Genomic DNA, 23,171 nt, shown 5'->3' on the forward strand with positions numbered 1-23,171 from the left:
GGCTATCCTCTGCTACATATGTATCTGGAGCCATGGATCCTTCCAGGGACACTCCTTGGTTGGTGGTCTAGATTCTGGGAGAACTGGGTGGTCAGACCAGCCTATGTTGTTCTTCCAATGGGGTTGCAATACCCTTCTGCTCCTCTAGTCCTTCCGCCAGCTCTCCCATGAGGCTCCCTGAGTTCAGTCTGATAGTTGGCTCGAAGCCGGATCTTCCCAGGAACAGTGACACTAGGTTCCTGTCAGCAAGTGCCTCTTGACCACAGCAAAAGTGTTGGGTTTAATGTCTGCAGTCATGATGGATCCCTAAGTGAGGCAGTCCCTGGTTGACCCTTCCTTCAGTCTCTGATCCATTTTTTGTCCCTGTTCTTCCTTTGGACAGAAATATTTCTGGGTTAAAAGCTTTGGGGTGTGTGGGTGGATGGCCCTATCCCTTGACCAGAGGCCATGCCTATCTATATACTGGAGATGGTCTCAGGAGGTTCTATCTCCCCCTTGACATTTTAGCCTTCACTGTCCCTCATCCATGTCCTTCTGGATACTCCACGTCATACTCTCAAATTCATGTCCTCCTTTTGTTTTTTTAGTTTTTTGTTTTTTTTTTTAACTCATTGGGTCCAATTAGTGATATCCATCTATACGTAGTTATGAGGCCATCCACTGATGTTTGGTCGACCTGGTATGGGCCGTATCCCTAAAAAAAACCTGACTTTCCTGCTAGTAGCCATCTACTGTCACTTGCACTTCTGCTAAGAGTGAGCCGCACCCAAACCCATGCTGAAATGTTGCATGGTTTGATCTTGTACAGGTTTGATCTTGAAGAATTTCAAGAGCCTTAGCTGCTGTGAGGTTATGAACACAGTCCAGGAATCGTTTCACCAAGTCTTCCCTAATTTCTTCAATCTTTCCACTCCCTCCCCTGCTGAGATGTTCCCTGAGACTTGGAGGTAGCAGATGTAGCATTTTTGTTTATTTGTTTGTTTGTTTATTATTTTATTTATTTACATTTCAAATGTTGTCCCCCTTCCTGGTCTCTCCTCCACAAACTACCCCATACCATCCCCTCCCCTTTGCCTCTATGAGGGTGTTCCCCCATCCCACCCCATTTTCACCTGACCACCCTAGCATTCCCTTACACTGGGGTATCAAGCCTCTACAGAACCAAGGGCCTCCCCTCCCACTGGTGCCAGAAAAGGCAATGCAGATATAGTTTTTTGAGGGTGTTGGTTGATTGGATTGGGGGGGTATTGACTGTTTTCTTCTTTTGTATTTCAAATGGTTTCTCCTTTCCAGATCTCCCCTTCAGAAACCCCCATCCTATCTCCCCTCCCCCTCCCTCTATGAGGATGCTCCTCCATCGACCCATTCCTTTCCTCCTACCCTGGCATTCCCCTACACTGGAGCATCAATATGGAGACAAAATGTGGAGCAGACTTAAAGAAAGGCCATCCAGAGACTGCCCCACCTGGGGACCCATCCCATATTGAGCAGATGTAGTTTTGATGTCCTATTTATGACTTATTCTCTGTGCCATTGACAAGTTTTAACTACCATGCACTACACAAAGGAACTTCTTTGAAGAGTGGGAGTAGCATTAATCTATGAGTATAAAAACACAGATTCAGCTTCTAGTTTCTGTCTGAGCTGGGAACTGATCCTGTACCACAGCACTCCATACCCAAATAACACCAAGAGAGAGGTTCCCTCCCAGAAGTGCAGACAAGCCTGTGAGCACAGGTAAGACCACCAATTCTGCTCAGAGGGACCTGCCCAGAGCCCTCAGGACACAGGAAGCAAGGATCCTGGAAGAGGATCCTTCTGGTTTGTCTGCACCCCACAGTTGACCCTGTGCCACCTTTCCCCATACCCAAATTCCTCCCAGAGAGAACTGGTCTCCCAAGAATACTGACACACAGGCATGCAGGAGGGACAAGCTACAGTGAGAGTCAGCAAGACAAGCTAACACCAGAGATAACCAGATGTCGAGAGGTAAGAGCAAGAACATAGGAAACAAAAGCCAAGGCTACTTGGCATCATCAGAATGCAGTTCTCCCACAAAAGAGAGCCCTGGATACCCCAACACAACAGAAAAGCAAGAGTCTGATTTAAAAACGCATCTCATGATGATGAAAGAGGACTTTAAGAAGGAAATAAATAACTCCTTTAAAGAAAAAAATGAGAACACAGGTAAACAGGTAGAAGCCCTTTAAGTGGAAACACAAAAATCCCTCAAAGAATTACAGGAAAACAAAGCCAAACAGGTGAAGGAACTGAAAACAAAAATCCAGGATCTAAAAATGGAAAGAGAAACAATGAAGAAATAACAAAGGGAGACAACACTGTAGAAAACCTAAGAAAGAGATTAGAAGTCATAAATGCAAACATTACGAACAGAATACAAGAGACAGGAGGGAGAATCTCAGGTGCAGAAGATACCATAGAAAACATTGACACAAGAGTCAAAGAAAATGCAAAATGCAAAAAGCAAACATCTCCTAACCAAAAACATCCAGGAGATCCAGGACACAATAAGAAGACCAAACCTAAGGATAATAGGTATAGAAGAGAGAGGAGATTCCCAAATTAAAGGGTCAGTAAATATATTTAACAAAATTACAGAAAAAAACTTCCCTAACCTAAAGAAAGAGATGCACAGGAACAAACAAAAAGCCTACAGACCTCCAAATAGATTGGACCAGAAAAGAAATTCCTCCAGTCACACAATAGTCAAAACACCAAATGCACAAAACAAAGGAAGAATATTAAAAGTAGGAAGGGAAAAAGGTCAAGTAACATTTAAAAGCAGACCTATAAGAATTATACCAGACTTCTCACCAGAGACTATGAAAGCTAGAAGAGTCTGGGCAGATGTCATACAGACCCTAGGAGAACACAAATGCCAGCCCAGGATGCTATACCCAGCAAAACCCTCAATTATCATAGAGGGAGAAACTAAGATATTCCATGACAAAACCAAATTTACACAATATTTTCCTCAAATCCAGCCCTACAAAGGATAATAGATGAAAAATGCCAACACAAGGAGGGAAATTATACCCTAGTAAAAGAAAGAAAGTAATCTTTCAACAAATCCAAAAATAGATAGCCACATAAACATAATTCTACCTCTAACAATCACCATTCCTTAATATCTCATAAAAATCAATGGACTCAATTCCCCAATAAAAAGACATAGACTAACAGACTGGATATGGAAACAGGACCCAGCATTTTGCTGCATACAGGAAACACACATCAGTAACAAAGACAGATACAACCTCAGAGAAAAGGGCTGGAAAACAATTTTCCAGGCAAATAGTCCCAGGAAACAAGCCATTCTAATATCAAATAAAATTGATTTTTGACCAAAAGTTATCAAAAACATAAGAAAGGACACTTACTTCATACTGATCAAAGGAAAAATCTACCAAGAAGAACTCTCAATTCTGAACATCTATGCTCCAAATGCAAGGTCATTCACATCCATAAAAGAAAATTTACTAAAGCTCAAAGTACGCATTGCACCTTATATACTAATAGTGGGAGACTTCAATACCCTTCAAAGTACACATTGCACCTTAACATAATAATAGTGGGAGACTTCAATACCCTAATATTATCAATGGACAGATCATGAAAACAGAAACTTAACAGAGACACAGTGAAGCTAACAGAAGTTATGGACCAAATTGGTTTAATAGATGTCTATAGAACATTTCATCTTAATAAAAAAAAAAAAAAAGAATATACCTTCTTCTCAGTACCTCATGGTACCTTCTCCAAAACTGACTTCCAGACCATCAAAGAAGACCTAATACCAATATTCTTCAAAGCATTCCACAAAATACAAACAGAAGAAACACTACCAAGTTTGTTCTAAGAAGCCACACTTACTCTGATATCAAAACTACCGCACAAACTCCCAACAAAGAAAGAGAACTTCAGACCAATTGATATTATGAATATCAATGCAAATATACTCATAAAATTCTCACAAACCAAATCCAAGAACACTTCAAAACAACCGGTCACCATAACCCAGTAGGCTTCATCCCAGGGATACGGCCATAGTTCAATGTACGGAAATCCATCGATGTAATCCACCACATAAACAAACTCAAAGGGAAAAAAACCCACATGATTCTTTCATTAGATGCTGAAAAGGCATTTGGCAAAATTCTGCATCCCTTCATGTTAAAAGTCTTGGAAAGATCACAAATTCAAGGCCCATACCTAAACATAGTGAAAGCAATATAGAGCGAACCAGCAGCCAACATCAAACTAAATGTAGAGAAAATTGAAGCAATCCCACTAAAATCAGGCACTAGGCAAGGCTGCCCAACGTCTCACTATCTATTCAATGTAGTACTTGAAGTTCTAGGTAGAGCAATTAGACAACAAATGGAAGTTAAAGGGATACAAACTGTTAAAGAAGAAGTCAAAATATCACTATTTGCAGATGATGAGGTAGTATACTTAAGTGACCCCAAAAATTCCACCAGTGAACTCCTAAACCTGATAAACAACTTCAGCAAAGTAGCTGTATATAAAATTAATTCGAACAAATCAGTGGCCTTTCTATACACAAAGGATAAACAACCAGAGAAAGAAATTGTGAAAACAACAGCCTTCACAATATTCACATATAATATAAAATATCTTGGTGTGAATCTAACTAAGCAAGTGAAAGANCTGTATGATAAGAACTTCATGTCACTGAAGAAAGAAATCGAAGGAGACGTCAGAAGATGGAAAGATCTCCCATGCTCATGGATGGGCAGGATTAATATAGTAAAATTGGCCATCTTGCCAAAAACAATCTACAGATTTAATGCAATCCCTATCAAAAATCCAACTCAATTCTTCAGAGAGTTAGAAAAAGCAATTCTCAAAATAATTTGGAATAGCAAAAAGCCCAGCACATTGAAAACTATTCTCAACAATAAAAGAACTTCTGGCTGAATCACCATCCCTGACCTCAAGCTGTACTACAGAGCAATTATAATAAAAACTGCATGATATTGGTACAGCGACAGGCAGGTAGATCAGTGGAATAGAACTGAAGACCCAGAAATGAACCCACACACATATGGCCACTTGATTTTTAACAAAGGAGCTAAAACCATCCAGTGGAAAAAAGACAGCATTTTCAACAAATGGTGTTGATTCAAATGGTGGTCAACCTGTAGGAGAATGCAAATTGATCCATTCTTATTTCCCTGTAGTGAATCAAGGAACTCCACATAAAACCAGAGACACTGAATCTACTAGAAGAGAAAAATGGGGAAAAACCTTGAAGAGAGGGGAAAAGTTCCTGAACAGAACACCAATGGCTTATGCTCTAAGATCAAGAATCTACAAATGAGACCTCATAAATTGCAAAACTTCTGTAAGGCAAAGGACATTATCAATAGAACAAAACAGTAACCAACAGATTGGGAAATGATCTTTACCAATCCCACCTCCAATAGAGGACTAATATTCAATATATACAAAGAACTTAAGAAGTTACACTCCAGGGAATCAAATAACTCTATTAAAAATGGGTAACAGAGCTAAACAGAGAATTCTCAACTGAGGAAACTCAAATAGCCAAGAAGCACCAAAAGAGATTTTCAACATCCTTAGTCATCAGGGAAGTGAGTATCTAAACAACCCTGATATTCTACCTCACACCAGTCAGAATGGCTAACATCAAAAATGCAGGTGACTGCAGATGCTGGCAAGGATGTGGAGAAAGAGTAGCACTCCTCCTTTGCTTGTGGGATTGCAAAGTATTACAAACCCTCTGGAAATCAGTCTGGCAGTTCCTCAGAAAATTGGACATAGTACTACTTGAGGACCCAGCTATACCACTCCTGGGTATATACACAGAGGATACCCCAACATGTAACAAGGATACATGCTCCACTATGTTCATAGCAGCCATATTTATAATAGCCAGAAGCTGGAAACAACCCAGATATCCCTTAACAGAGGAATGGATACNGAAAATGTGGCACATTTACACAATTTATTCAGCTATTAAAAACAATGACTTCATGAAATTCACAGGCAAATAGATGGAAATTGAAAATATCATCCCAAGTAAGGTAACCCAATCTCAAAAAACACACATGGTATAAACTCACTAAATGGATATTAGCTATCCCAAATACAGTCACCAAACTCTGTAGCTATTTTGTTTGCTGGTAAGTGCTTGCTGACAGGAGCCCAATATGGCTGTCTCCTGAGAGGCTTGTCTGAACCTGAGAAATACAGAGGCAGATACTTGCAGCCAACCATTGGACTGAGCAAGGGGTCCCGATGGAGGAGTTGGAGAAGGAGCTGAAGGAGCTGAGGGCATTTCAGCCCCATGGAGGGAGCAACAGTTTCAACATGCCAGCCCCTCCCTCCCCACTCCCCCGGAGCTCCGGAGGACTGGACCTGGACCAATCAAAGAGTACACATGGCTCTGACAGCATATGTTTTTGTTGGCATCAGTGAGAGAAGATGCCCTTGGGCCTGAGGGTGTTCGATACTCCAGTGTAAGGGAATGCCAGGGTGGGAAAACAGTAGTAGGTGTGTGGGTGGAGGAGCACCCTCATAGAGGCAGGGTGAGGGGGAAGGGATAGGGAGCTTCCAAAGGGAGACCTGGCAAGGGAAAATCATTTAAAATGTAAATAAAGAAAATATACAATAAAAAGAAAAAAAGAAAAGAACAATGGGGAAAAAAGCACAGATTCAGAGGGTACTTTGATATTGAGTTTATTTGACAAAAGAATATTAGTGGGCTCACCCCTAGAGCCCATGATCTCCCTAGCCACAGGACCTGGCCTGGATTATGAGTTCACTCCTGTGGAGTGCTTCTTAAATTCAATCAGAAAGTGGTTGGTTACACAATGTTTGTGCAGTAGGCTTGGCTTCTCAGGCCAGTTGTTACTGCAGTTCACTGAGTTCACAGAGTTCACAGCTGGGTAAGACTCTTGATGACATTTGTCCCAAAGCACATTTAACAGCACTTTCTAAGACTATGCAAGCTATGCAGCAGGGAGGAAACATTCATGTCAGTATCAGTTTGACTTCTCCATACCCTGTGGCCAAAGTGTCTCCAGCAGTAGGATACTGCTGCCAAATTCTGATGAGCAACCATCAGCTCATATTGTTTGGAGGTCTCCAGGACAACTCTGACCAACAACTCAAGAAGTACTGCTTACCAGGCACAAAGCTTTTCATTTTCATAAGGCTTCTGGGAGGGACATTGCCCCTGTGTAAGAAAATTCCATGTTTTTTCTTACATGTGTGTATTATATTATAAACACACACACACACACACACACACACACATATATATATATATATATATATATATATATATATATATATATATATATATTAGGAGATTATGAGGTAGAAGGTTTCAGTTTAGCTTTTTTAGACATCCTTGGTGTTAATTGTCCCTTTCTGATTCCCTCCTCTGTACTATCCCTCTCCGTCCCCGTCCCCACTTAAACTGCCCCCATTTATCGATATAATATATATATATATATGTTGATATGACATTTAAATTCATGGTTTTCAAAAGTAATACACAATTTGGGTGATGTTTTCTCATCCCTGTGTAATGTATACCATAGAGTCACCATCCTCTATTAACACTGGCTAATCTATCTCATATCGAAAGACTATTCAACAAGTTGAAATGCATCCTTACATGAGGTTTAGATTCATAAAGCCTTCTGAAAAGCTGGTGCATTGACTCATGTTTCAAAGCAAATAATGCCTCCTAAATGTTAAATGTATTTTCCCTTTTCCAAGTGGGTCAGTTCATTTGGTCTTGCTTATTTCACCTGGCAAGAACTATTTGAAAGATGCCAATATACTGTAGTTTAAAACAAGATTGGAAGTATGAAGCACAAATGGTTCTTCTACAACTTGTCCCACAATACACAGTTTATGAGAATAGTTATATCACAGATATGTATACATTTATACACAAATTTGTGTATTGGCATATGCTAATTCTGATAAAGGGATAAAATTTTACAAGTAAGGTAATATTGGAGAGTTACCACAGCCTGAGCAGTGCACTGAACGCTGGGCAGTAAAGCAAAGTCTCCGAAGGATCACACTAAATTCTGCACATTCTTGTATTTTTACATTTTTCCATCAACCTTTAAAATTTCCTTCTATGATATACCATTTTTTCTTGATTTTGTGTCATAAAAATCTAAGCAATATAATGGCATTTCCTATGTTTCAGAGTCGCTGTAATCTAATAGAAGTTAAATTGAACGTCTGCACATCGCATAGATACTAAATAACTCTGTGCTTTGGTAAGTACAGCGGAGATCAGGAGATGATTGGACAGTTGAGAGTCCTTGCTGGCCTTGAAGATCAGGAGTTTATTTCCCAGCATTCACATCAGAAGGTTCACAATAGCTGGAACTTCGTCTTCAGGGATTTATCTCCTTCTGTCCTCCATAGTCACATGTGCGCGCGCGCGCGCGCACACACACACACACACACACACACACAAACACACACACACAGAAGCACATACACCAAAATAAATAAATAAATAAATAAATAAACATCATTAAAAACAAAAGACTGACAGAGTATGTAGAATATAAACAAGAAATTCCAAACCTGCATAAATTTGCAGCCTTCAATAGTGAGACAGGGGGAATTACGGTAACTTTAAGAGCTTCCCAAGCTTCACTTATCTTCTGAGTGAAGTAATTAGTAAGACTGGAAGGTCTGCAGAGGGAGAGCGTGATGAGTGGGCAGTATAAGACTTGGAGCATGACAGAAATGTCAGCAACAGTCTCCTTTCAAACCACAGGAATTCACAGCAGGCAGATGTCTGCTGGAAAGGGTCCAAATCGAATAAGTCTAATGATGGGTTCTCAGGTTGAGGGCATGTACACAGAGAAAGGCCATATTTTCTATATTTGGTTCTGGCATTAAAGAAAGCCCTCAAACAGTAAGTCTGAGAAAACTACAGCTTTGTCCTCTACACTCACTATGCAAAACTTGCTTGTTCCTGACGATGCAAGACAATTCATCTAAGCTCATTAAACACAAAAAGAAAAACTGGGGTGTGGTTCAATAATACAGAGCTTGTCTGGCATGCATGAGGCCCAGGGATCCATCTGCTGTGCCACAACACACAGGCACACACACACACACACACACACACACACACACACACACATACATGCACACACACACGCACACATGTGTGTACACACACACACACACACACACGTGCACACACATACACATGCACTCATTATCCAATCTCATGAATTTTATATTAAGAGCAAAAGGAGGAAGTCCTGATTAAATGCTATGCAATGATGAAATGTTTTCAAAAGAAAATATTATAACCTAACTAAGTACAAGATTGGTAAATTAAGGAAAGAAAAGATTATAAAAGTAAAATAAAAATCTAAACAAGGAAAGATTAAAACTGTCTAACTAGTAGATAGCTGTGAAAAGAAGCTTGATAGAAGTCAGAAAATACTTAATTATTTTTTAAAGCTAAGAAAAATCTCTGGAGTTTCATGATGGGAGCTTTTGTTCTTCTATTAAAAAAGAATTATAAATGGTTCAGTGGTTAAGAGCACTGGCCTTCCTACCAGAGAACACTGATTTGACTCCCAGAACCCACAATATGACTCACAAGCCTCTATAAATCCAGTCCCAGGGATTTGCCACCCTCTATTGGTCTTGTTAGGCACTGAATATGTGTGATGTTTAGACATACAAGCAGGCAAAACACTCATGCACATGAAAATATTTTTAATAAATAATTAGAACTCTAAGGGGTTAGTAAATAGCCTAAATTAGGGATGGGGCTAGTGATAGAACTCGGACTTCCAATTGGTTCATAATTCATCACATAAAGCATTCTTTTGCCTAATTGGAAATTGTATATGCCCAAATTGTGTGGTACTTGGTTCACTTTAAGGTAAAAGCAATGTAACTATTTATAATTCAAGTATTCTGTTACTTTCTTTGTGAGCTTTTTTCCTATAACCAAGCTAACTCCTTCCCCTGCACTTTCTCCCAATTCCTCACACTAAGCTCTGAAGATAGCTACAGATTGGGCACATCCATCCCAAGGAGTAGGAACCTCACTGAATATGAGACTTACCTCTATGAGTCCCTTTGATCACATTGACATTATTCTAAAATACCTGTGGACATTTTTTTTTTTTTACATCTAGCAGGATATTTCAAGAATCATCTGACCTAAAACATGAGCTATGTCAGACACTCACAAGTTTTATTTTGGAAAGTCCTTCAGAACAGCTGACAATAATGTAAAATGCCAGAGTTGAGTGCCTGCTGACAGGAGAGATGTACCATTTGTATTAAGAGGATGACACAGAGAAAATGAATGGCGATATCAATGATGAGCCCTAAATCAGAAGTCACAAGGACAGGTCCTCTAAACTGAAGGCAATAACTTACAATTGAGTTGTTTCTCAGAGGAGTACCCATGCTGTGTGCCCCATGCTGAGTAGGCACAAAAATGTGTTGTCTGGAGATGGCTAGCAAATCACTGATGGAAGGCCAGTTAAGCTATTAAGAGCTGTCTGACAGGTTTACAGTGATTGGTTGCTCCAGCATGGGTAACAGCAGTGAACACAGTCCAGGGGCTCATTAGCACACTGAGTTCCAGCCCTTCCCTACCTCTCTTAAAGCCAGTGCTTTAACAAGCCCCTCAGGTAACTCAGACATCCAAGAAAGTTTGGGAAGCAGTTCTCTGTAGGATACAGGTGGTCTTTTCTTTTTGCAGCAAAGTAGACATTCTCACAATAATCATAAATACATTGTATAACCTAATCTCTCATTGAGTAAACATCATTTGTAGTGCCTACTTGACTACATAGTGTGCGCTCTAAGAGGCCACAGACACCTTGCACTGAAAAAGACAGCTAAGGGTTTATCATTTATAGAATGAAGCATCTAGAATAGAGGAAAAAAGTAAAGAAAAATTGAAATGTTGATGGGTACTTAGTGAATATATAGAAAAATAACTAAAGATGAGGGCTAGAGAGATGACTCAGTTGGTAAAGGTGCCTACTGAGGTAAAGAATCCTGTATTCTACCCCACACAGTAAAAGGAAAAGCCAACTTCTCCAATTTCTCCTCAATCCTCCACACATACACCATTGGACACATGTGTAAGAGAGAACATACATGCAATAAAATAGTCTTTTCTTAAAAGAACGACTTGAGTTCAGTTTTTCTTACTAAACTGGAGCAAACAGCTACAGATGATGTAACGGTCCTTAAAAGCCTATGGGCCGTTTAGTTGAAACAAACTCCACCTAAACTAGCTCATATGTTAGTAGGTAGGCTTCCTATGTGCCAGCTTCTCTTGCAACATCACCAAGAAAGAATCAGAGTAAAAATCACAGGAGATTGCTATATTTTGGGCAGGCATTGTGTGAAAGTGTCATTCTAAGACTAGAAAAACAATACAGAAACTAAAGGATTAGCCGCCTCTGGCAATGTGGATGAAACGAAAATGACTTCAGAAAGCTCTTACAAATAGGTAGCTTAACAGCCTGCAGCAACCCCCATGTGTTGAAATTCCCTTTGGCAGAAGCACTTGCCAGAAACAGTCTGAATGGCAGACCCACTAATGCAACAGGCTGTGTGTGCTATAGGCTCTCAGAGGACCCATGAATCTAGAGGCCAAAGAACAGGCAAAGAATTGAAAACACTGGGCCCATTTGTGTCGTATACAAGTTTTATTTAAAAAACAAAAAAAATGCCTAAACCTTCAGTCAGAAGCCAGTGAATGATTAATTACTTCAAATAACCATGTATAGGGCTCGCTTCCCTTATATTGTGCGACAAGCTGTAGAGGGTTTCACAGAGAGATTTTAGTTTAAAGCTTCACTCCTTTTCTTTTTTTTTTTTATCACCTGAGAACACCACTCAAATAGCAATGACACCTATCACTGAAGATAAGCAAATTCCATATTAGTGAAGCACTGTTTTAAAGTGCTTTATTGGGGTGTGAGGAAAAGTAAGTTGGTCCCCTCCCCCGTGGGATTCTCCTCTTGAGGAGATGGAGGCAGGGGGATCAAGAGTTCAAGATTATCTTCAGCCACATATAGCATGTTCAAGGACAACCTAGGTTTTATAAAACTCCATGTCAGAAAAGAAAATCAGATAAAGCACCTGGATAAATTTCAGTTTCAAGATAAGCATCGTGATTACCTTGTCCCGTAAGCCTGTCTGCCACCTCCAAAAGTTGCTTCCTATCTCATTTGTATATTATTTGTATGATAAGAAAGAATGCTTAGCACAGAGTCTCTCATCTTATCAAATTTTAAACACATGCTTTCATCTATAGGTGTCATGTTGAACAGTGAGCTTCCTGCACAACTGCTTACTTCTCTTGTGTAACCAAAGCAAGCCCTTTGATCACACCTCCCTATCTCTACTGTCCTCTGCTCCTGGAAACCAGCATTATCTCCCCTGTTTTGGTAAGTTTGACTACTTTAGGTTCATGATGTAGAATTTGTCTCTGTCTGGTTCCTTTCTGTTATCCCAGTGTTGTTAAAAGTGGCAGGATTTCTTTCTTTGTCTAGGTAAATAATGACCTATCATATATATATATATATATATGATAGGTCATTATTATATATATATATATATCATTTCCTTTCCCATCATTCAAGGGATATTTAGGTTGCTTCTATATCTTGGTTGTTGTGAATAATCCTTCATTAACAAGGGATTGCACATATTTGCTCAAGGTCTTGTTTTACTTCCATTGTACCTTGGAGACAGATGTGTGGATCAAATACTTTGCCTTTTTAAAGTTTTTGGTTAATCTCTGTACTATTTCTCATTGTTATAGAAACAACTGAAGTTCCTACCAATAGCATCCTACTTCCTTCATTAGGGCATCTTTACCAACATTTACCTTTTGGTTTCACAAACATAGCCAGCTACCAAGAATGAGTTGATATTTACCACTGTGTTGTTTGCGTCTTCTTGATAGTCAGTAGACATTGGGCATAGACCTCCACCACTGCAATATCTTATCTGTAAATATCCATATTCATTTTCATCCATTTTTATAAAGTTACTTTGATTTTCTGCTATCAAGTTATAGGAGCTCATAGTTAATTATTTATAATATACAGTATAGTGTTTTATTTTCTGTTGAATAACAAAATAACAAAAATCTGGATGTGAAAAAAGAAGAACAGTTCTGGAGCTTGAAGAGTGTGGCACTGGCCCTGCTGGACTCTAGTGGGGACTTCCTGTGGATGGCCTCAAATGGCCAGAGCACATGCAAGAACAGTCATAACAGGGTGAATGAGGCAGCCACAAAAGGGTCCAGTAGTCAAGTCCTTTCTTTCCAGATAACTCCCTTTCTCAAGAGCTCCCTCACTCCATAAGAATCGCACTCTGCCCTAACAAAGACAATAAAGCACATGACCTAACCATTTGCCTAGGCTTCAAGACTTAGTTACCAACACTTCTACACCACTGCCTTGAAAGCAAAGCTTCCAACACACAAACTTTTAGAGATCATATTCCACCTCCATCCCAACCTGGCATGTGTTTTACAATGATTTTTCTCACTCCGTAAATGGCCTTTTCACTTCGTTGAGTGTTACCTTTTTGGTGCCAAAACTTTTAGCTCACCTTCTATTTTTGATTCTTTTGTTCCCTGTGTTTATGATAACACATCCAAAAATAACGACCAGGACCAAAGTCAAGAAAATTGCCTGTTTATGTCTCGTTCTATGGCTTCATGGCTTATGTTTCAAACTCTCATGCATTTTGAGTTAGCCTTTTGGATTTACAAGTAATACCAATACAATATGGATAATTTGACAATAAATTATAATCAAATTTATTTGGTAGCAGAGAGGCATTAATCCTATTCTCTAAGCTTCGGCAAGATGCCCATCATCTGTTAGTTGATGTCTAAGGCAAATTTCTAGGCAATGATATTAACTAAGTTAAAACACATTTGGTGAAAACATCTTAAGTAGAAAAACATTAGCAAAGACCATGTGATCTTTCACAGTGTATGTCGTCAAGTAGAACAGGTGAATGATGACCATGATGAGATGCAAAGGGGATGATACACTACAATAAAAATAGCATGAGTAGACTAGGAAAACTCTTGAGTTTTTTTTTTTTTTCCAGAAAAGTAACAGAGGCAGATTTACATTTTGTATCTACTACCATCTTCAGTTCCAGTGTCAAAACTCACAAATATTTCACCAAAATGTACAGATACAAGCTGGAGCTAGTGACAACAACTACAGTCTCAGTGTCAGGAAGCAAAGAGGGAGGTCATGAGCTCTAGGCCAACATGGACAATACGGTGAGACCCAGAACCCAAAAATTTGCCACAAAGGCATGTTGAAAGCTACTCATTACTAATGCAGTGGCAAAGTTAGTAAACTCTGCAAAAATATCAAAACAAACCAATAAGACAGTCAATTACTTATCAATAAATTGTTTTTTGTTGTTTTTCTAAATCAAACAGAAGTCAGCAATACTATTCATCGTTTTTTCCCATTTACTTTTTAACAGTTATTATTCAGTGTTAGCAATAGTACCCAGGGCTTTCTGTCTTTCAGGAAAGCACCCTAACACTGAGCTAGCTCCTAGAACACAGTTTCTTTTTCTTTTTTTTTTTTTTTTATCATTTTCCACAAGGAAAAAAAGGTAAAATATTACTAACATGATATTTGAGTGATGTTTGGCAAAACCTTGAGAGTGTCATCAAAGTAGGAAAAAAAGACAAAAGTAGTTGGCAATAGGTATGTAGAACTGAGTTAGCAGGAACAACTGCAGGGATGAAAAGTTATATTAAAGCTCCGGATCTTCCTCCTACAGCAGGGTGCTTGTCCTAGTGCTTGCATTATCATGTTCCCCTCGGTTTCTACAACTCAAATATTCTTCCCTTCCTCTACTACCTTGAAATGGTCACCATCTTCAAAGCTCAGACACTATCCTCCATTCCCTTATTGTACACACATCTTCCTGATGAGAGACATAATAAAATCAAACACATTTATCACCATACAGCATATTTTGATCCTATTGTTCTGTGTCCAAATGTGTAGGATTTTAACCACTGCCATGGGGGATTTAGAATTTCTGCTCTGTTCTTAAACCTTCAAATGTCCAGACTCAATGGAAAACCCATTTGGCCCTTAAACCCTCTTACCTTTCTTCTTGAGTTGTTCTTACCATGCTGCTATATTTGGGGAGGGGGGAGAGATGGGGAGAGAGAATAGATATGAGTACTCATGAGTCAAACTCTCAGTAGCATAAGACTTTTTAAATCAAAAGTTCCCAAATAAGAAGGTAATCTTAAGGCATCTGCTTGGCCTGCATTTTCTACCACTCATCTGAAGATAAAGTGTGGTATTTAGTTAGTTTGTCTGTGACATTATTTGTTCTTTTTTTTCCCCCACCATATTTTTTTCCTACAACATCCATATGCTCCCTTTTGCTTCAAGGACAAGACACTTAGGACATATCTTCCCCATAGATTCTCATTTCTAGAGTCTAGATATGACTCACATGGCCAGTAACTTAATGATGTATGGCGGACAGAAAAGATGCAAAATCTAGTCCTTCATCTTGTAGAGCAAAGGTGACTGTCAGGCAGCTCTAGTCAATGCAGGCTTCACTCACTCAACAACTATCTCTCTGCAGCTGAGAAAATGTGACCATATAAGGTTGGGAATCGGAATTTGGGGGGACCACATCTGAAATCTCAGGCACCTTCACTGATGTTCAATAGCCCTGGCCTTTCCAGTTGTTTCCAAAGCTATTTTATACTATATTAAAGCCCCTTCACTAGAAATCCCCAAGTGAATGGACTCTTGGTGATACATACCTATCCCACTCACACAATGCAATTCTAGTCTCAAGCCAGGAATGTTGCTCAGTGGAAGAGCATTTACCTAGTATGTACAGGACCCTGGGCTCTGTTCCCTGCACCAGAAGCAAAAATGCTGCCTTGATAAAAGAATATATACAAGGTAATTGCGGTTGATAGGTAAATTGTTAATCTGGAATGTTTTTAATTTTCCTATTCTGGTATTTTTAACCTGTGAACCCTATATGGGCTAGTAAGCAAACTCTCCACACTGAGTAGAATTTTCAAATATGTCTTGGGATAGATAAATGAACTAGGAAGCAAAGATGTTATTTTTCACACTGCAAGCAGCTTTGGGAGAAACAGGAAATAATGTGTGGGGTGAGAAGAGGAGAAATGAGCAGCCTATTCAAGGATGAAAAGAAAATAATGGGAAGTCAGCTGTGCTTAAGAAGCAATCTCGGTAATTAGTGGTAAGTATGCATTTATCATGACTAATTACATCCAAAACCCCTGCCTCATCAGAAACCTCCATCTATCCCAGACATGGAACTGCCTCAAAAGACTTATTCACAAATGTTACTTCTTCAGGAAATGTCTTTCTTAAGGACCCTCAGCCTGATGCCATTTGGTATGCCCATTCATTGAACATTCACTGGGACCATTGGTTGATCCCTCACTCCATACATACACTCTTACAAACAATGTGGGAGACACTTATGTAAAGACAACTGAGTCACTGTCCTCACAAAGCTCATGCCACACAGTGTGGGACAAGGAATGGGAAATAGACAAAGCACAGGTAAGCAAGTAAGACCACTGCAGAATTTTGTAAGTCATAAACCTAAGGAAACCAAGGGATGGATTGATTAAATTGTGAGAGTGGGGAGGCTTAGATAGAGGGTGGGACTCTGGGGAAGGCTCACTCTAAGAAGGCCATGTTTAATCTGGTAGATGGAAAATAAGGGGCCAGATACACAAACATGAAAGAAAAAAATTCTTCCATTTTTTTCTATTGAATATTCTGTGAATATTATCAAGGGGAGAGGCCTTGACAGGGCTGTCTGGAGTTGTGTTTCAACAGGGAGGGCACAATGAGTAAAATGAAGAGTGCCGAGAGGCTCTGTGTATTTGACCAAATCTGTTCCTTACAAGATCGGGAAGGCTGTAATAGTTAGAGGCATTAGATCTTATTCCCCTGATCAACAACCCATGAATGCAAGGACAGCAGAAACTTGCAGGAATTTTGCCAGGTTTCAGAGAGAGAGAGAGAGAGAGAGAGAGAGAGAGAGGAGAGAGACACCCCACATACACAGAGGTGCTCTTCCCTTACCTGTAATGTTCCAAAGTCATTTCTATAGTGATACCTGTTCCTATCTCTACACATGACCCTAAAAATACAAGGTGCTCTAACCTGACTTCTGACAAATTTTCCCTTTAGCATATCTGAAGCAAAAACAAAATATAAGAATTAAATTAAAAAATTGTCTGCAGCCAGGCGTGGTGGCACATGCCTTTAATCCCAGCACTTGGGAGGCAGAGGCAGGTGAATTTCTGAGTTCGAGGCCAGGCTGGTCTACAGAGTGAGTTCCAGGACAGCCAGGACTATACAGAGAAACCCTGTCTCGAAAAACCAAAAAAAAAAAAAAAAAAAAAAAAATTGTCTGCTGTCAAAATTGTGTAAAATAGTAAATTAATGTATTCCATTATTCCTTTCAAGATCAATAGAATGAATTACTTTCTTCGAGGGAAACATTAAAAAGAGTACATTGTTTATCAATTCATATAAATATGTTACAAGTTCTAAAACAAAATGTTCTTTATATTATCATCATTACACTATGGTGAAGGAAAAAAATTCTGTGGCCCTAGATTGGAAAAAAACATGTGCACTGAGTAGAACAGACCAAAACATACAAATAACTTTTCACATTCAACAATAAGAAAACCTGATTAAAACTGAGTCACTGAACAAGAGATTAGATGTTATAAGTAATATGAAGTTTTAAAAAGTAATATATAACACTGCAACTGTACACTATGGCATGTAAACCTGAAATGTAAGCCAAATGTCTCAGTTCTCTGCTGTAGTGTGGATATGGTTCACATATGTTCCCCAGAGTTTCCTGTGTTGGAATCTTGGTTGCATTGTGAAGATACTTATAGATATAAGAAATTGAGAAGTAAGGTTAGAATGAGATAATTAAATCACCAAGGCAACTTCCCACAGAAGACATTAATGTACTTCTTTTGGGACCCTGATTAGCTCCCATGAGTGAATTGTTCCAGAAAGAGAACTTGTGACTTCCCAGGCTCTATCTTCCTGTCTTGATGTACCTCCCTTTACCCATACTCCTACCCTAATGTCATCTATCATGCTATGATGTAGCCATACGTCTGGATCTTCACAAATGTGAGCTAAATGAACCTACAAACAGTCCATCCTCTAGTGTTACACTATAGCAACAGAAAATAATCTAAAGTATTCTCTTAAGAAATTCTACTGTGGAATTAAATTGACATTAAAAAGATCATGATGAGAAAAGCATGTCCATTTCATAAACATTTATTTGTGCTTATGTATTGGAATTCTTAGAAGGAACTAAAGACCCAATTTTGAAATAAGATCAAATCTTTATGCACTGAGGTGTCAAAAGCTATCTACAGTACACTTTCTGTTACCATTCAAGGACCTAGTCACCTCACATCAATCCCCACCACTTCTTAATATCACCTTAGAGGGTGCCAAGCTTCCAACCCAAGTATGTCCAAAGAACCTATCAAACCACAATCCTTGTATTGCGGAGCAGAAAATTACAATTATGTGGCAAGGCAATATGGCTTGGACATACATAAATACTTGTTTAGAATGGTAGTTGGGAAGATAAGACTCCTCCCTTCCTGTGTGCACATATGTGTGATCTACTCACATTTTCCTCAGTCTTCTCCTGTGAATTTTATTGGCTTTTAAGAAAGAACACAGAAGCCAAAGTGATTTTATTCCTATTGTTCTTTGAATTCTCAGTACAAGATATGGCCACTATGTTGTTATGACTATGGTTCATATTTGCCCAAACTTGGTAGACACCAAGATATTCTCTAGTAAGTGAATAAATAGATAAATGCTGGTACACACAGATGGTAAAATAGTATTCAGGGCTGGTAATGGCACCATAAATAGAGATGGGGGAGGTGTGTAGTGGTGAGTGCAAGAAGGCAAACTTAGTAGGTTATATATCCTTGTCCAACACCCAGACCTATAGAATCCCTGCACCAATAGGAATCCTGATATAAAGGGTAGGCTCTGTGTTGATGTAGTGTCTGTCTAGTTTATGAATGGAATTGTTTATATCACTGTGGCATGGAATGTGCAAGTGAGGAGAATGTGCATGAGTGTGGACAAGGAGGATGTGGCAGCCCTGAACCTACAGCAAAATTATGCTGCATACCTGAAACTGTTCTGAAAAATAAATCCTACCCAGAGGAGTATCCTGTAGTCCTGTAGCACCTAGCTAAATAAGGCATCAGTCGTCAGTGTGCTTCAAGCAAGCAAGTGACATGATCTAATTTATAATTTTGAAAAATCACTACATAGTGTCGTGTGAGATGAAAATACAGAGCGACAAAACTAAAAGCATGGGGTCCAGTTTCTAAAGTTTATACCGGTAGAGGCAGTGAGTAATGGTGACCTGGATGAAAATGATGGCGGGGAAAATGGAGAGTAATTTATATTTGAAGTAAAGATGACAAGACTAGATTGGATGTAGAAGAAAAGGAAAGGAGTAACCAAGCATTCCAAACAGATTGAGTGATTATGTTATTTAGGACATCGGAGAAGAGGGAGGAGGAGGAGGATGACAAGGAATACTGTGAACAGACTTAGTAAGCCTTTCTTCCCTAACTGTGGTGCACGCAAGATGCATATTAGCAGTAGTGTGATGGCAAATGTTTGATGATGCTCACTAAAGTAGAGTAAAATTATGTAAATATTGTTAAAATATAAGTGCTATACATAGAGTTTACAAACAATTGAATTGTGAAGTACTTTCAGTGAAAAGCCCACATAGCTCATCAATTCTGGAATAATTCTGATGGTTTTGCTTCTAGTGGAGCCTATGCTGTTGCTTGCTCATCCAGAACCCCAGAATAAGAAGACATGGGAGAGATAAGCAATAAATACCTAGAGACAAAGATTGACTCTGTAATGTATAAGGAAATGCTGGCGTCATCCAGCATGAGAAAGGGAGCAAGTTCCAAAAAGTGGGACTGGGATGGAGGTGATCCAGAGAACAGAGATAAAAAGGGGAATCAAGATCCACACAGTGAACACAGGCACTCGCCAAGGGGTGGGCCAGGTGTGGTTTATTTGAAACAAGGAAAATGTTTAACTCATAGTTGATAGACAAACATATGTATAGGTTTCATTGATGGGAAAATAATATAAAGAATGGAGAGAGGAGAAAAGTATCAGAGAGAAATTTAAAAGCCAAGAGTCATAAAATCAAATGACCAGAGAGAAACTCCTGTTCAGGAGACGTGTACATTTGTGATGTAGAAAAGTGCAGGCTATGACTTCAGGTAAGCTGTTAATACAAGCACATCAAGGACTTATCCTTGATAGAGCAGAGGCATTATGACAGTCTGTCAAAAACAAAATTTACACTTACCAAAGGTAATAAATTCATCGGTAGAGGTGAATATTATTATTGTTATCGTGAACTTTAAAAGGAGTCAACAGAGTTATGTAATGCAATTTTTTCAAAATATTCGGTCTCTCACAGCAAGCACAGAGAAGATGACTCAGTAAAAGTTATATTTAGAATTATGACAGACAAGGAAATAGAAGGAGTAAAAGAGACAAATGAAGCAGGACTGTTACAAAGCATCTCTCTCTGAGCTGTGGTCCAAGGTGAGGTTGTCATGGTAAAGACAAACGGAGGCAGAGAAGGTAGAAATGGCTACAAGGGCTCATTTGAAGCAAATGACCTTTATGAATGAAAAGCTAGCAATAAGTGAAGTATAAGTAACAAATAAAAGCTGGTACCTTCCAGACATATATATGATAAATATGACCAAAGCAGGTATAGGTTACGGTCTTAACATATTACTACACAAGTGTTAAGCCTATCCCAAACAATGACTGTCATAGGAACAGGGAAATACAGCAATTAGTTGGGATCTAAGTGTTTCAGTGAAAGAGCAAGATCCTGTTAGTAGATGGTGTGGGGAGATAGTGATTCATGCTTCAAAAACAAAACTTAGGATTGAGAATAGGAGAAATGAGGTCAGTGAGGTACTGACAATCAAGGGGTACATTGTTTTTTAATCTACTTTGCCACTAGACTCTAGAAAACACAAGGGTAACTAATTCATTCATTCATTCATTCGTCCATTCATTCATGTTAGCATAAGTTGAGTGATACCCAGTGATGATAAATTACAAACCTTACAGGTTACAACTCATCATCAGACTCTGGCAAACAGATTATTTTAGATGCCTATAGAAGGCTCAGAAGCTATAAAATTGAGGAAAATGATGTGTGAGTTCTAAAAGCAAATGTCTTCTATAAAAAGATTATTTATAACTGCTTTGCTATGAAGGATAACAAGAATTGAATTACAAGTGTCACGTGTAGCTTATAAAATTGACTAGAGGCCCTGTTATCATAAAGGTTAGGAACAAGTAGGAAAAAAAAAAGAAAGGAATATAATTATAATTTGAAAACATTTGGTAGGTAAAAGTTTGCAAGGTCATTTCATATGAAATAGGAGACAAGACAAGCCAGCAGGAGTTTTTCTCACTAGATATTGCTCATATATTAGTTGGGTCACTGACCTTATTTATACTTTATAAAACTTATTAAGAAAACAAAAACAGATCATAGACAATTACTGAATAGCGTGCTCAGATCATAAATGTTACCAAGTTTCAGAAAAGTATAATCATTAAAACTAGCATCAACAACTAAGAAGATTCCCTTTAAACTAAGATCTGTCCCTTACTCTGATGATTGGCTCAAGTGGCTTTCACCATAAGAGATTTTGGCATATGGAAACAAGCTAAGTTTGTTTATATGGTAGATTATCTTGATGGATTTCTGTATATTAAATCATCCCTGCATCCCTGAAATGAGACCTACTTGATCATGATGGATGATTGTTTTGATGTGTTCTTCGGTTGGATTAGCAAGAATTTTATTGAATATTTTTGCATCGATATTCTTAAGAGAAATTCGTCTGAAGTTCTCTATCTTTGTTGGGTCTTTATGTGGTTTAGGTATCAGAGTAATTGTGGCTTCATAGAATGAATTGGGTAGAGTACCTTCTATTTCTATTTTGTGGAATAGTTTGAGGAGAATTGGAATTAGGTCTTCTTTGAAGGTCTGACAGAATTCTGCACTTGACCCATCTGGTCCTGGAGCTTTTTTTGGTTGGGAGACTATTAATGACTGCTTCTATTTCTTTAAGGAACATGGGACTGTTTAGGTGATTAATCTGATCCTGATTTAACTTTGGTTCCTGGTATCTGTCTAGAAATTTGTCCATTTCATCCAGGTTTTCAAGTTTTGTTGAGTATAGCCTTCTGTAGTAGGATCTAATGATGTTTTGAATTTCCNCAGGATCCGTTGTTATGTCTCCCTTTTCATTTCTGATTTTGTTAATTAGGATACTGTCCCTGTGCCCTCTAGTAAGTCTGGCTAAGGGTTTATCTATCTTGTTGATTTTCTCAAAGAACCAGTTCCTGGTTTGGTTGATTCTTTGAATAGTTCTTTTTGTTTCCACTTGGTTGATTTCAGCCATGAGTTTGATTATTTCCTGCCATATACTCCTCTTGGGTGATTTTGCTTCCTTTTGTTCTAGAGCTTTTAGGTGTGCTGTCAAGCTGCTAGTATATACTTAAGCAATATAGCAAACCAGTAACCAACATCAAACTAAATGGAGAGAAGCTGGAAAGAATCCCACTAAAATAAGGGACTAGAAAAGGCTGCCCACTTTCTCCCTACTTATTCAATATAGTACTCAAAGTCCTAGTCAGAGCAATTCGACAACAAAAGGAGGTCAAGGGGCTACAAATTGAAAAGTGAGAAGTCAAAAATATCACTATTTGCAGATGATATGATAGTGTATATATAAGTGATCCTAAAAATTCCACCAGAGAACTCCTAAACCTGATATACAGCTTCAGTGAAGTAGCTGGATATAAAATTAACTCAAACAAATCAGTGGCCTTTCTCTACACAAAGGATAAACAGGCTGAGAAAGAAATTAGGGAAATAACACCCTTCACAATAGTCAC

This window comes from Mus pahari, chromosome 4 (genome assembly GCF_900095145.1).
Source record: "Mus pahari chromosome 4, PAHARI_EIJ_v1.1, whole genome shotgun sequence".
Lineage (NCBI taxonomy): Eukaryota > Metazoa > Chordata > Mammalia > Rodentia > Muridae > Mus > Mus pahari.